Source organism: Nicotiana tomentosiformis, chromosome 4 (assembly GCF_000390325.3).
Source record: "Nicotiana tomentosiformis chromosome 4, ASM39032v3, whole genome shotgun sequence".
Classification (NCBI taxonomy): domain Eukaryota; kingdom Viridiplantae; phylum Streptophyta; class Magnoliopsida; order Solanales; family Solanaceae; genus Nicotiana; species Nicotiana tomentosiformis.
The window spans coordinates 21,708,985-21,723,478 of record NC_090815.1 but is presented as its reverse complement, the minus strand read 5'-3'; positions in this window follow the sequence as shown (position 1 = coordinate 21,723,478).

Genomic DNA, 14,494 nt, shown 5'->3' with positions numbered 1-14,494 from the left:
GGTAGTAGGCTAGAGCAGTATGGTAATTGTATGTTCGCTTCTTTTGGGATAATTGTGATGTGGTGAGACTTTACAGATGTTTCGGTGGCAATATACTTGGATTTGGTGACCTGCATAGCTTGGTGGAGTTAGAGAAATTCGGTTTTGATAGCTTGGTTATGTGCAAATGGATTTGAAAGTGTTATTAATGGTTTCTACCATGGTTTAAACTAGATATTTTCTACCGACGTGGGAGACATGTTGTGCATTGTGAATTCCTCATGGATGAGAGAAAATATAAGGTTTCTAATTGACTGGGTATGTAATATACTGGTGACTCAGAGTTAATAATGAGATTTGTGTGCTTGTCACATGATGGCAATAATAGATATGGTGTGTTATGCGGGATTAAGACTTATATTTACAAGGTGGCAGTTCATTCTGGAAATCAAGACCACGAATTATAGACAGAATGATCGATTTCATATGTTTAAACGGATATTATAACTACTCAGTAATCCCTGAGAAGGGTGTGCATTACAAAAGGGGCATTGTGTTTTGACTTTCGGAAGTCATTGGTATTGCGATGCTCACCTGGTTAATAGACTGCTGATATTCCAATTATCTCTATGTGGAACGGGAGGAAATGTGAAAGTATTCCTCATGGGATGATCGTGCGTGAAAGATGTGTTAGTCATTCAAGTGCTGGAGCTGGGACCAATCACGGTGATTCCTATGTTCTATGAATGTGGAGACTGGGGGTTCTCAGAAGCATATTGTTTCAGGTTGCGGCCTGTTTGAGGTGAGTATTTTATTTTAACTCAGTGGAGGCACTAGTTTCCTTTGTGATGACTATGCGCTACGAGTGCGTATATATATATATATATATATATATATATATATATATATGTGAGGTTTGAGCCCATGTGCGAGCATCGGGGCAAGTATTCAGACTTGGGAAAATGTTTAGACCATGATATGCCTAGAGTTGACGGTAAAGCGTAAAGTTATGACGTTTCTCGTATTCGTACCCTTTGTCGAGAACTATCTGGGCTACACTTGAGGTTACAAAGAGGCTAATTCCCTTAATAAATTGGGTAGTTACTATTTCTGCATTAACTTGCCGATTTGAGCAGTGATAGCACATTTTGCACCTGCCTACTATATGGCGTGTTATTTATACCAGTCCAGGATCATGTGAATCTTATTTTATGTATCATTTACATGTGTACTTGATTGATTGCTCTTGTATGATATGCCGGGACTGGAGGCATGTGACCATAACATGTGATTTATATTATTGGCAAGTGAGTTGTCCGTGCAGATCTACATATTGGTATCAATGACACATGAGTTGTCTGTGTCGCACGCGAGTTGTCCGTGCAGTGAATGGGAATTTTATTTCTTTGATAATTTATCTGATTTTATTGCTTTCCTTCCTCTACGATAAAAATTACATCAACGACGTATTTAAGGAATTATGTACATGCGCCTACGGTTATCCTCTTCACAAAATTTGAGAAGTTGGTTGTAACATTGTAGTTGTGGTGGTACTTGTTGAACTTGCAATACGGTTCTCTTCCTTGAGACATCTCCCATAATTAGGTACACATATTGCGCAGTTGTGGCTGGAGTTATATTGATGTGGCGTGTCTGTAGGATAGTTGTGTTTAATAGTATAAGGTCATTGGACCTAGAATGGGTACTATCAAGTTTGATTACGGTATATTCGGGAGGATAATATTGAAAGTCAGCTTAGAAAATGATTATGGTTCTAGTTGGGGAGAGAGAACTTCATGACTTGCTGATCTGATAAGGGGTCATGAGATTTTCGCGTGTTTCTTTCATTATCAGCAGTGTACGAAGGTTTTGGAATGAGGGTTTGATTGATATGGGGTTTAATATCAGTACCAAGTTGGTTTTAGAGTAGTTACTGTGATCGGAAATGGCGCTACGAGTATGCAAGTGGTGTAGTATGTAATGTGATTGTATCAGTGGTTATGGTTATTGCTCGATGCAGCTTGTTCAGACTTATACAGTGTGACAATGTGAGATTCGGGTCCTGTAAGAAATTCAGAATGTTGGAAATTGAATTCCAAGATTTTCGGGCTAAGGTTAAATTAATGATTTTCAGTTATGTTGTGTTGTTAGGCTTACATAGAATATGGTGACGTGGGATCACCCCAGGTATGTGCGTGGTAAGGTGGAATAGTGATTCAAAGGTTTAGGAACAACTCTTAGAACGCAATTTACATCACAGTTTTGGATGGTAGTACCGCAAGAATTAGGTACACAGGTTCAGTTGAGTATAACATTTCACCCTCAGACGGACGGGCAGGCCGAGCGCACTATAGGATATGCTAAGCGCTTGTGTCATTGATTTTGGGGGTTCTTGGGATCGGCTTCTGCCCCTCTCGGAGTTTTCTTACAATAACAACTACCAATCGAGCATTCAGATGGCTCCGTATGAGGCTTTGTATGGGAGACGGTGTCGGTCTCTGGTGGGTTGGGTTGACTAGGCTATTGGGTACTAACTTGGTTTAGGATGCTTTGGAGAAGGTCAAAGTGATTCAGGAACGGCTTCGCACGACGCAGTCTAGACAGAAGAGTTATACCGACAGGAAGGTCCGTGATGTTTCTTACATGGTTGGGGAGAAGGTTCTGCTCAAGATTTCACCCATGAAGGGGGTGTTGAGGTTCGAGAAGAAGGGCAAGTTGAGCCCTCGGTATATTGGGTCGTTTGAGGTACTTAAGAAGATTGGATAGGTGGCTTATGAACTTGCATTGTCACCTAGTCTATCGAGTGTTCATCCAGTGTTTCATGTATCTATGCTCCGGAAGTATGTCGGGGATCCGTCTCATATTTTGGATTTTAGTACAGTGCAATTGTACGGTAATTTGACTTATGATGTGGAGCCGGTGGCTATTTTAGACCAGCAGGTTCGAAAGTAGAGGTCAAAGAACATAGCATCAGTGAAGGTACAGTGGAGAGGCCAGCTAGTCGGAGAAGCTACTTGGGAGATTGAGCGGGAGATGCGGAACAATTATCCACACCTATTTGAGACTCCAGGTATAATTCTAAGGCCGTTCGAGGACGAACGTTTGTTTAAGAGGGGGAGAATGTAACGACCCGAACGGTCATTTTGAGTATTACAACCCTGTTCCCCCATTTACTGCTCAATTTATGCTTTACAGTTGTTTTATGACTTAACGGGTTAATTGGTTTGGGTCTTGTGAGGTTTTGGAATGATTTGGAACTCTTAGTTCCAAGGTTTAGAACTTAAATTGAAAAGGTTGACTGGATGTTGACTTGTGAGTAAACGACCTCGGATTTGAATTCTGATTATTCCAAAAGCTCCGTATGATGATTTTGGACTTAGGAGCATGTCCGAAAAATTATTTGGAGGTCCGTAGTGGAATTAGACATGAAATGGCGAAAGTTAAATTTTTGGAAAGTTTGACCAGGGAGTTGACTTTTTGATATCGGGATCAGAATCTGATTCTGGAAATTTGAATAGGTTAGTTACGTCATTTATGACTTGTGTGAAAAAATTGACGTCAATTGGACGTGATTTGATTGGTTCCAGCGTCGTTTGTTGAAATTGAAAGTTTCAAATTCATTAGGCTTGCATCTATGTGATTCATGTTTTTGGTGTTTGATGTGATTTGAAGGCTCGACTAAGTTCGTATGATGCTTTAGGACATGTTGGTGTATTTGGTTAAGGTCCCGAGTGTCTCGGGTGAATTTCAGATGGTTAACAGATCAAATTCGGACTTAGAAGAAATATGGAAAATTTCTATCTTCTGGTGTGATCGCACCTATGAGAAATTGGCCGCAGGTGTGATGCCGCAGATATGGCTCATGTTGCACAGAAGCGGGAGGAGGGCGCAGTTGCGGGCGGGCGCGTAGGTGCGAGGGAAGTTTCCGTACTTGCGAAGGCGCAGATACGGTCCAAGGCTCGCAAAAGCGGAGGCATTTGGGCTAAATGACTTCCGTAGATGTGAAAATATGGCCGCAGGTGTGAAAGCACTAGGCAGTGTACAAAATAGAAGGGTCCGAGAATTTTTGACATTTCCAAAAGTGGGTGAGGCGATTTTTGAGCGAGAAATTAGGGGCAATCTTGAGGTAAGTCACTTGTGATCATTTCTACTCCATAATATGGAGTTATCATTGAATAATTCGACTAGATTACGTGTTTTGAAGTGTAAAGTAGAAATTTGGGCCTAGGGATTTGGAAATAAGATTTGATGATTTGGAGGTCGAGTTGACGTCAGATTTTGGTAAATTGGTATGGTTAGACTCGTGATTGAATGAGCTTTCGGATTTTATAACTCTTGTTGGGTTCCGAGATGTGGGACCCACGAGCGATTTTTGAGCTAAATTTTGGATTTTTGTTGGAAAATTAGTATTTTCTTATGAAATTAATTCCAATAAATTTTATTGACTAAATCGAATTATTTGTGGCTAGATTCGAGGCGTTTGGAGACTGATTCGCGAGGCAAAGGCATTACAGAATAAAGAATTACACGGCTTGAGGTAAGTAAAAATTCTAAATTTGGTCCTGAGGGTATGAAACCCCAGATTATGCGTTATGTGATTGGTTTTGAGGTGATGTATATGTTAGGCGACGGGGGTGTGGACGTGCACCGCAGGAATTGTGACTTGGTCAAATTCCATGAAATTGTGTAGTTGAATAATCTGTTGATACCTGTATATTCTCTATGTGTTAGAGAAAATTGAGCTGAAACTCGTATTAAAAATCATGCTTAGACATATGCTGTTATTATTAGTACCCACTGAGGTCATTTTTGTGGTTGAATTATATGTTAAAATTGTAATTTCACACTCAGTCATATTCATTCATTTCATATCATATCTTATTCTCTGTTGCTATTTATAATACATCATATTATCATTTTTGAGCTGATTTTCATGACATCTTGAGCCCGAGAGACTGGAGAGGTTGATGACTGAGTGAGGCCGAGGGCTTAATTGTGAGGATATTTATGGATCGTGCTGCACGTCGCAGCATGTTTCATTGATTTATGCCTTGATTGGCTTGATATAGCACTTGGACTGAAGGAGCCCCTCCGGAGTCTGTACACACCCCCAGTGAGTGCGTGTACCTATTGAGTGCGAGTGCCGAGCGCTGAGTGATTGTGAGAAATGAGTGAATGTGAGGTTGGAGTGAATGGGAGAACTAGGTGACTGTTACTCTGAGAGGATGCATTGATTTCATTATTACTACATTTCAGCTGTCATATATTATTGTTTTGGAAAAAAATTTAAAAGACATTTTCTTCTGTCTCAGTTAAATTTGATATGAAATTTTTGTGAAATTTTAAATGTTGAGCTTGAGAGCATGCCTACCCTTTTAAGTTGGAAAGTACTGTATTTGGACTTAGATGAGAAGCTCGTCACTACTTTCAATTCCTTATTTAATATTGTTTAACTACTGAGTTGGTTGTACTCATACTACACCATGTACTTCGTGTGCAGATCCAAGTGATTCCGGACACAATAGGTGTTGATTTTTTCACACAGTTAATTTTTCGGAGATTCAAAGGTAGCTGCTATGTTTTCCAGACCTTGTCTCTCCTTCCCTATCCTTTTGTTTATTGTATTTGATCTCGAATTATTATAGACCGGGTTTTCCAGACTTGTAATGTATAAATGCTCATGTACTCATTCACACCGGGTTTTGGGAACATGTTTTACCTAGTAATTGTGTGATTTTCTCTTAAACTTAATTATTATATTTCCAATATTTAAAAGAAGTTGTGGGTTATTGATGTTATTGACTTGCCTAGTATCAGGATAGGCGCCATCACGACATGTGTGATTTTTGGGTCGCGACAATATTTGAGTCGTAGGGGCTAGTATCATGTTTAAGCCATTCTGCTCCTTATTTCAGCTTTAGCAATTTATATTTTAACGTGTTTTCCCTACCCTTTTATGTGATCTCCATGTGTTCATGTTATTCTTTAGTTGAATATATAGCATATGCGTTTTTAACTAGTTAGAGAAATTAAGACAGGGAATTGCTTGTAGAGCCGGAAGTTTGGATTGAAAAATAAAATAAAATTAGTACTACGGTGTTTATTGTGTATTACTCGCTTATACTCGCTAGGAGCATGCTTAGTCCGGTAACACTGGGTATGCAAACTTTAGGCCCGTTTCTTTCGAGGTTAGAGGATTTTCCTTAGTTCGTTATTTTATAAGGAGAATACCCCGAAGTACATGTAAATGAAGGTCAAAGACAGGACGATACGAGGAAGCTAGAATAAAACTTTAGTATTTTTATTTCTTCTTTTATTTTCTTTCATTTAGGTGGGGACAACTTCAAACATCTTATGTGTTTATTTTCTTTTTGTGTGTTTTATCTCAATTAGAATATTCTTTAAAGACAACTTGATCATGTATACAACCGTACTTGTTTATTTAATTTTAATTTTTAGTTTTTAATTTCTTTTAATTTCTAAATATATTTTTCTTTGTACATTATTTATCTTTTATTTTTCTACCTTTATTTCTTGTGAGTCCATGTAAGTGCTCGTATATTTTATTTCTTATTTATTTTATTTTCTTCATTTAGCGTAACTATATTATTATTCTAGTTTTTGAAACTACACCTAATATTAGAAATAACGAGTTATAAACAAACTTGGTATATAATGAGTGATGTCACTAAAGTAGAAATTTATTGTTGAAATGGGGTTATAAACTTATTATGTTTGCTAATATTAAGTTGTATTGGAACTTATTTTTATTATGTTGGAATTTGACATATGTTAAACTATTTTTTTATTTTAAAATTATGTTATATTTATGTTTCCAATTTACTTGTTTTAGTAGTATTGGCTTGATATTTTACATTGCATGTTACTCATTTTTTAGTTAGAATTGATAGATTAGTTTTGTCAAATATTTAAATAATGTTATGTCATTATATTTATAAATATTAATTTATTTTATCAAACATGCATTTCATAATGTTTTTACAAAATGTATGCTATTAGTTTTTATAATTAATTAAACTAAATATTTTTGATTTGGAAAATATATATCAATTATTTTTACAAAATTAATTATAAATATATAATTACTAATTAATGTATATTAAAGAAAAAATATGCATCTTAAATACCACATATAATATCCTTTATACTTATAAAAAATTGTCACGACCCGAAATTTCCACCTTCGGACTGTGATGACACCTAACATATCACTTGTTAGGCAAGTCAATGTTAGAATAATATTATCTATTTTTAAAATAATTTTTATATCATTAATAATCAAGGAAACAAATGCGGAAGCAAAGTTTGAAATATAGTGAAATAATCCATAAAAATAACGGTGTCTAAATACCATCCCAGAATTTGTATCACAAGTGCACGAGCATCTAGAATAATTAAAAATAAAGGTCTGAATAAAATAAAGCTGTCTGAAAATAAACACACAGCCAAAGTAAAATAGACGGGGACTTCAGAACTGCGGACGCCATGCAGTTATATCTCAAGTCTCCTCTGGTAGCTGAAATCCGAGCAAGTCTATGGTACGCTGCTGGGACCAACTCCAAAATCTGCACAAGTAGTGTAGAGTATTGTATCAGTACAACCGACCCCATGTACAGGTAAGTGCTGAGCCTAACCTCGACGAAGTAGTGACTAGGCTAAGGCGGTTTACTTACATTAACCTGTACGCAATATTAAAGACAACAACAAATAATAAAAATAAAACAGGTAACTCATTTATAATAATTGAAGCCAACTCAACAGTCATAATCCATTATTATTTCAACCAATTCTGTTGCAGCGTGCAACCCGCTCTCACAATATATTCACATTCATTTCTGTTGCAGCGTGGAACCCACTCTCACAATATATTCCTTTTAATCAAGTCTGTCATATATTTATTTCAATCAAGTATATATATAGACTTTTAAATAAGTCTGTTGCGGCGTGCAATTCGATCCCCCAATATTGACTTTTAGATAAGTCTATTGCGGCGTGCAATCCGATCCCCCAATATTGACTTTTAAATAAGTCTATTGCGGCGTGCAATCCGATCCCCCAATATATATATATATATATATATACTTTTATTTCCGTTGCGGCGTGCAACCCGTTTCCCCAATATAATCTTAAATAACTCATAAATGTAATAAAATTTACTCCAATAAACACTACATCCAATGAGAAATTATTAAGTATCAAGGCACACAATAATTATAATTTATTTATGAACCAAACAATGACAAATAACAATTTATTATGAAAATCATAGAGAAAATAGACAGTTTAATATTTAATATACTAAATGTCAAGTAACAATTAATGAACATAATTCAAATAAGTATGTAGCAATTATTACAGGAATTTAAGAATTAATATTTGGCATAGAACAGGAGAGAAATAATTATTATAATAATTAATTTATAATTTTAAATAATTTATGATTTTTCAAGTAAGCAGACAAACAATTAATTTGACGACGTACAGACACTCGTCACCTCGCCTATACGTCGTTCACATGCAATTCACATAACAAATCATTTAAGTGTTCTATTCTCTCAAGTTAAGGTTAACCACGACACTTACCTCGCTTAGTAAATTCCAACCAATTACTCAACCACAACTTTTCCTTTTAAATTTGACTCCGAAAGCTTCAAATCTATTCACAAATAATTTGATATATTCAATACTAATCATAGGAATTAATTCCATAAGAATTTACAAATTTTTCGGATAAATATCCGAAATTTATTTAAATATTCGATAGTGGGACCCACATCTCAAATCCCGAAAAAACTTGGGAAATCCGAACACCCGTTCCTCTACGAGTTCAACCATATAAATATTATCCAATTCCGATATCCAATGGATCTTCAAATCTAAATTTCTCGTTTTTGGAAGATTTTAGAAAAATCTGATTTTTCTTCCATAAATTCACGGATTCATGATATAAACGAGTATGAAATTATGAAATATAGTCAATATAGGATAAGGAATACTTACCCCAATGTTTCCCGTGAAAATCACCCAAAATTGTGCCTTAACCGAGCTCAAAACGACCAAAATATGAAAATAATTTCGGACTCTTCGATATATACACTGCCCAGGCATTTCCACACCTGCGGTGCCTGGGCTCCCACATGCGAGAAACTCTCGCATCTGCAGAAAAGGGTCTGCCAGCGTATGTCCGCATCTGCGAGATTTGGTGCGCATCTACGGACACGCTTCTGCGAGAAGCTGTCTGCTTCTGCGAATGTGCGGGTGCGTGCAGATTTTCGCACCTGTAGACTTTTGTCCAGCCACGCTCGGACACATCTACGATCGAAGGCTCGCTTCTGCGAGCTCGCACCTGCAGTAAAAAATCCGCAGGTGCGATTATAATAGAAGGCAAAAATTCAGATTTTGTTTAAGTCCAATTTTTGATCCGATTTCAATCCGTATCACTCTCGGGGTACCCGGGGACCCCGTACAAATATACCAACAAGTCCAATAATATAATACGGACTTACTCAGGGTCTCATATCATGTCAAACAATGCTGGAATTATAATTCACACCCCGATTTGAACTTTGAGTTTTAAACTTTTCAATTTGTAAATCTCGTGCCAAAACATATTAAATGAATCCAGAATGACTTCAAATTTGGCACACAAGTCATAAATGACATAACAGAGCTGTTCAAATTTCCAGAATTGGATTCCGGCTCCGATATCAAAAAGTCAACCCCGTGGTCAAACTTAAAAATCTTTAACCTTTAAATTACTAGTTCCGTTAAATGGTCATAACTTGAGATAGGGACCTCCAAATTAAATTCTGGGCATACGCCTAAGTTCCAAATCACGATGCGGAGCTACCAGAACTGTCAAAACACTGATCCAGGTCCGTTTCCTAAAAATATTGACCAAAGTCAACTCAGCTGAGTTTTAAAGCTTTATTTCACATTTTAATCCATTTTTCACATGAAAACTTTCTGAAAAATTTTTCGGATTGCGCACGCAAGTCGAGGAATGAAAATGGTGCTTTTTGAGGTCTTAGAACACAGAATTACTTATTAAATTTAAAGATGGCATTTTGGGTCATCACATTCTCCACCTCTAAAATAAACGTTCGTTCTCGAACGGAGTTAGATAAGAAATACCTGAGCTAGTGAATAAGTGTGGATATTTACTCCGTGACTCGGACTCCCAGGTAGATGCCTCTACCGGTTGACCTCTCCATTGCACCCGAACTGAAGGATAACTCTTAGACCTCAACTGTCGGACCTGCCGGACTATAATAGCCACCGGCTCCTCCTCATAAGTCAAATCTTTGTCCAATTGGACTGAGCTGAAATCTAACACATGGGACGGATCACCATGGTATTTCCGTAGCATAGACACATGGAACACCTCATGAACCACTGATAAACTAGGTGGTAATGCAAGCGTGTAGGCTACTTCACCCACCCTTTCAAGAATTTTAAAGGGTCCGATATACCTAGGGCTCAACTTGCCCTTCTTTCCGAACCTCATTACACCTTTCATAGGTGAAACCCGGAGCACTAATCTTTCTCCAACCATGAATGCAATATCACGAACTTTACGGTCGGCATAACTCTTTTGCCAACACTGAGCTGTGCGAAGTCGATCCTGAATAATCCTGACCTTATCCAAGGCATCCTATATCAAATCGGTACCCAACAACCGAGCCTCTTCCGGTTCAAACCAACCAATTGGCGATCGGCATCACCTTCCGTATAATTCCTTATATGGAGCCATCTGAATGCTCGACTGGTAGCTATTATTATAAGCAAACTCCACAAGTGGCAAGAAATGATCCCAAGAACCTCCAAAGTCTATAACACAAGCGCGGAGCACATCTTCCAATATTTGAATAGTGCACTCTGACTGTCCGTCTGTGTGTGGATGAAATATTGTACTCAACTCCACCAGCGTGCCTAGCTCAAGCTGTAAAGCCCTCCAGAAATGTAAGGTAAACTGCATACCTCGTTCTGAAATAATAGACACGGGCACACCGTGAAGGCGGACAATCTCACGAATGTAAATTTCAACTAACCTCTCTGAAGAATAGGTAATTGCTAGTGGAATGAAATGTGCTGACTTGGTCAACCTATCCACAATGACCCAAACTGCGTCAAATTTTCTCAGAGTTTGTGGAAGCCCAATAACAAAATCCATAGTGATATGCTCCCACTTCTACTCAGGAATTTCTAATTTCTGAAGCAAACCACTAGGTCTCTGATGCTCGTACTTAACTTGCTAACAATTCAGACACCGAGCTACATATGCAACTATATCCTTTTTTCATTCTCCTCCACCAATAATGTTGCCACAAATCTTGATACATTTTAGCGGTACTTGGAAGAATAGAATACCTGGAACTGTGTGCTTCTTCAAGAATTAATTCACGAATCCCATCCACATTAGGCATACAAATACGACCTTGCATTCGCAGAACCCCATCTTCCCCCACAACAACCTGTTTGGCATCACCGTGCCGCACTATGTCCATAAGGACAAGTAAATGAGGATCATCATACTGCCTCTCTCTGATGCGCTCATATAGAGAAGAGCGAGCGACTGTGCAAGATAGAACCCCACTGGGTTCTGAAATATCTAACCTCACGAACTGATTAGCCAAAGTCTGAACATCTGCAGCTAATGGCCTCTCACCAACCAAAATATATGCAAGACTGCCCATACTCACAGCCTCTCTACTCAAAGCATTGGCCACCACATTGGCCTTTCCGGGGTGATACAAAATGGTGATATCATAGTCTTTCAACAACTCCAACCATCTTCTCTACCTCAAATTAAGATCTTTTTGTTTGAGCAGATACTGAAGGCTGCGATGATCAGTAAATACCTCACACGAGACACCGTAGAGGTAATGCCTCCAAATCTTCAATGCATGAACAATGGCTGCCAATTCTAAGTCATGAACAGGATAATTCTTCTCGTGAACTTTCAACTATCGCGACGCATATGCAATTACCTTGCCATCTTGCATTAATACTACACCAAGCCCAATGTGAGATGCGTCACAATATACCGTATACGATCCTGAACCTATAGGTAATACCAACACTGGCGCCGTAGTCAAAGCGGTCTTAAGCTTCTAAAAGCTCAACTCACACTCGTCTGACCATCTGAACGGGACACCTTTCTGGGTCAATCTGGTCAATGGGCTTGCTATATATGAAAACCCTTCCACGAACCGACAATAATAACCTACTAAAACCAGGAAACTCCGGATCTCTGTAACTGAAGTAGGTCTAGGCCAATTCTAAACAGCCTCAATCTTCTTAGGATCCATCTTTATGCCTTCTACCGATACAACATACCCCAAAAAGGCATCTGAGTCTAACCACAACTCACATTTTGAAAACTTGGCATATAACTGATTGTTCTTCAAGGTGTGAAGCACACTTCGAAGATGTTGCTCATGTTCCTCTCAACTGCTGGAGTACATCAAGATATCATCAATGAATACAACCACAAAAGAATCCAAATAAGGCTTGAACACCCGATTCATCAAATCCATAAATGTTGCTGGGGCGTTTGTCAACCCAAATGACATCACTAGAAATTCGTAATGCCCATACCGAGTTCGAAAAGCTGTTTTAGGGACATCAGATGCCCTAATCTTTAATTGATGGTAACCAGAACTCAAATCGATCTTCGAAAATACCTTGGCACCCTGAAACTGATCAAATAAGTCATCAATTCTTGGCAGCGGATATTTGTTTTTAATAGTGGCCTTGTTCAACTGTTGATAGACTATACACATCCGCATTGAGCCATCTTTCTTCTTTACAAATAATACTGGTGCACCCCAGGGTGAGACACTGGGTCTAATGAATCTCTGGTCAAGCAAGTCTTGTAATAGAAATGGGCTGAGTGCTCGAAGCCAAATCAATACAGAAGTCAATATCTCTGTCGGGTGGCATCCCCGGCAGATCTGTAGGAAATACCACAGGTTTAAATAAATTAAACTCTCATAAACTAGATAGAAAGTCAAAAATCAATACGGAAGTTCCCAAAACCAGGGTGTCACTGAGTACATGAGCATCTACACAACACACGTATGATAATACTGTCTATTAAAAGTTGAAACTAAATACATAAAGCTGAAAGATAGGGAGGGAGAGTCAAGGTCTGCGAATGCCAGGAAACTACCTCGAAATCTCCGAATGATCAAAATGCTCATATAATCCACACCCACCGTGTCCGGTAATACCTGGATCTGCATACAAAGTGCAGGATGTAGCGTGAGTACTACCAACTCAGTAAGTAACAAGATTAACTATTGGACTGAAACTAGTGAGGAGATAATTCAATTACAAAAAATATAATACAGGAAAATAGACATGCTTTCAAGTTCGACATTTAAGGCCAAAACAATTAATTCATGTCAACTTTAATTAAAACATGATATAATATCTCTCAAAAACTACATGACAGTGATATATACCAGTTGAAGTACACAATAATGAAATCAAGTGCATATTCTCAGAATAACAGTCACTCAGTCCTCCAATTCACTCCAACCTCACAGTAACTCATTCCTCACAGTCTCTCAATTCTCCAGTCGCTTGGCACTCGTGCTCGACACTCGCACTTAATAGGTATCTGCGCTCACTGTGGGTGTGCAAACTCCAGAGGGGCTCTTTCAGCCCAAGCACTATAATAAGCCAATTGTGGCATTAATCAATAAAATATGTTGCGGCGTGCAGTACGATCCCAATAAATATCCACATAATCAGGCCCTCGGCCTCATTCAGTCATCAAGCTCTCCAGTCCCTTGGGCTCTCAATAATCATGATAATCAACCCAAACAATGATGATATAATGTATCAATAAACAACAACAAAGACTGAGATATAATATATAAGTAAAACCTGTGACTGAGTAAAAAGTGGCAATCTAGCAGATAATTCAACATGTAACACGACCTCTGTGGGTCCCTACAGTATCAACACATAGCCTACGCATGATTTTTTAACATGATTTGCAGCTCAATTTCTATAACACATGGAGAATATACGGATTCCAATAGATTATACAACTATATAGTTCCATGGAATTGACCAAGTGACAATTACAATTGTGCACGCCCACACGTCCGTCACCTAGCATGTGCGTTACCTCAACACCAAGTAGATGACACATAATTTGAGGGTTCATACCCTCAGTACCAAGTTTAGAACTATTACTAACCTCAAATCATGAAAATCTCTACTCCAACACGTCCTTGCCTCACAAATCAGCCTCCAAAATGCCTCGAATCTTGCCACAAACAGTTCGATACAATCAACACGGGCTAAAGGAATCAATTCCATAAGAAAATACTAAGTTATTAATCAAAAATCAAAAAGTCGACCCATGTCTCGGAAATCAATTAAAATCAGAAAATCCGAAAAAGCATTCAACCAAGAGTCCAACCATACCAAATTTACTAAAATCCAACACCAAATCGACACCCAAATACCCAATTTT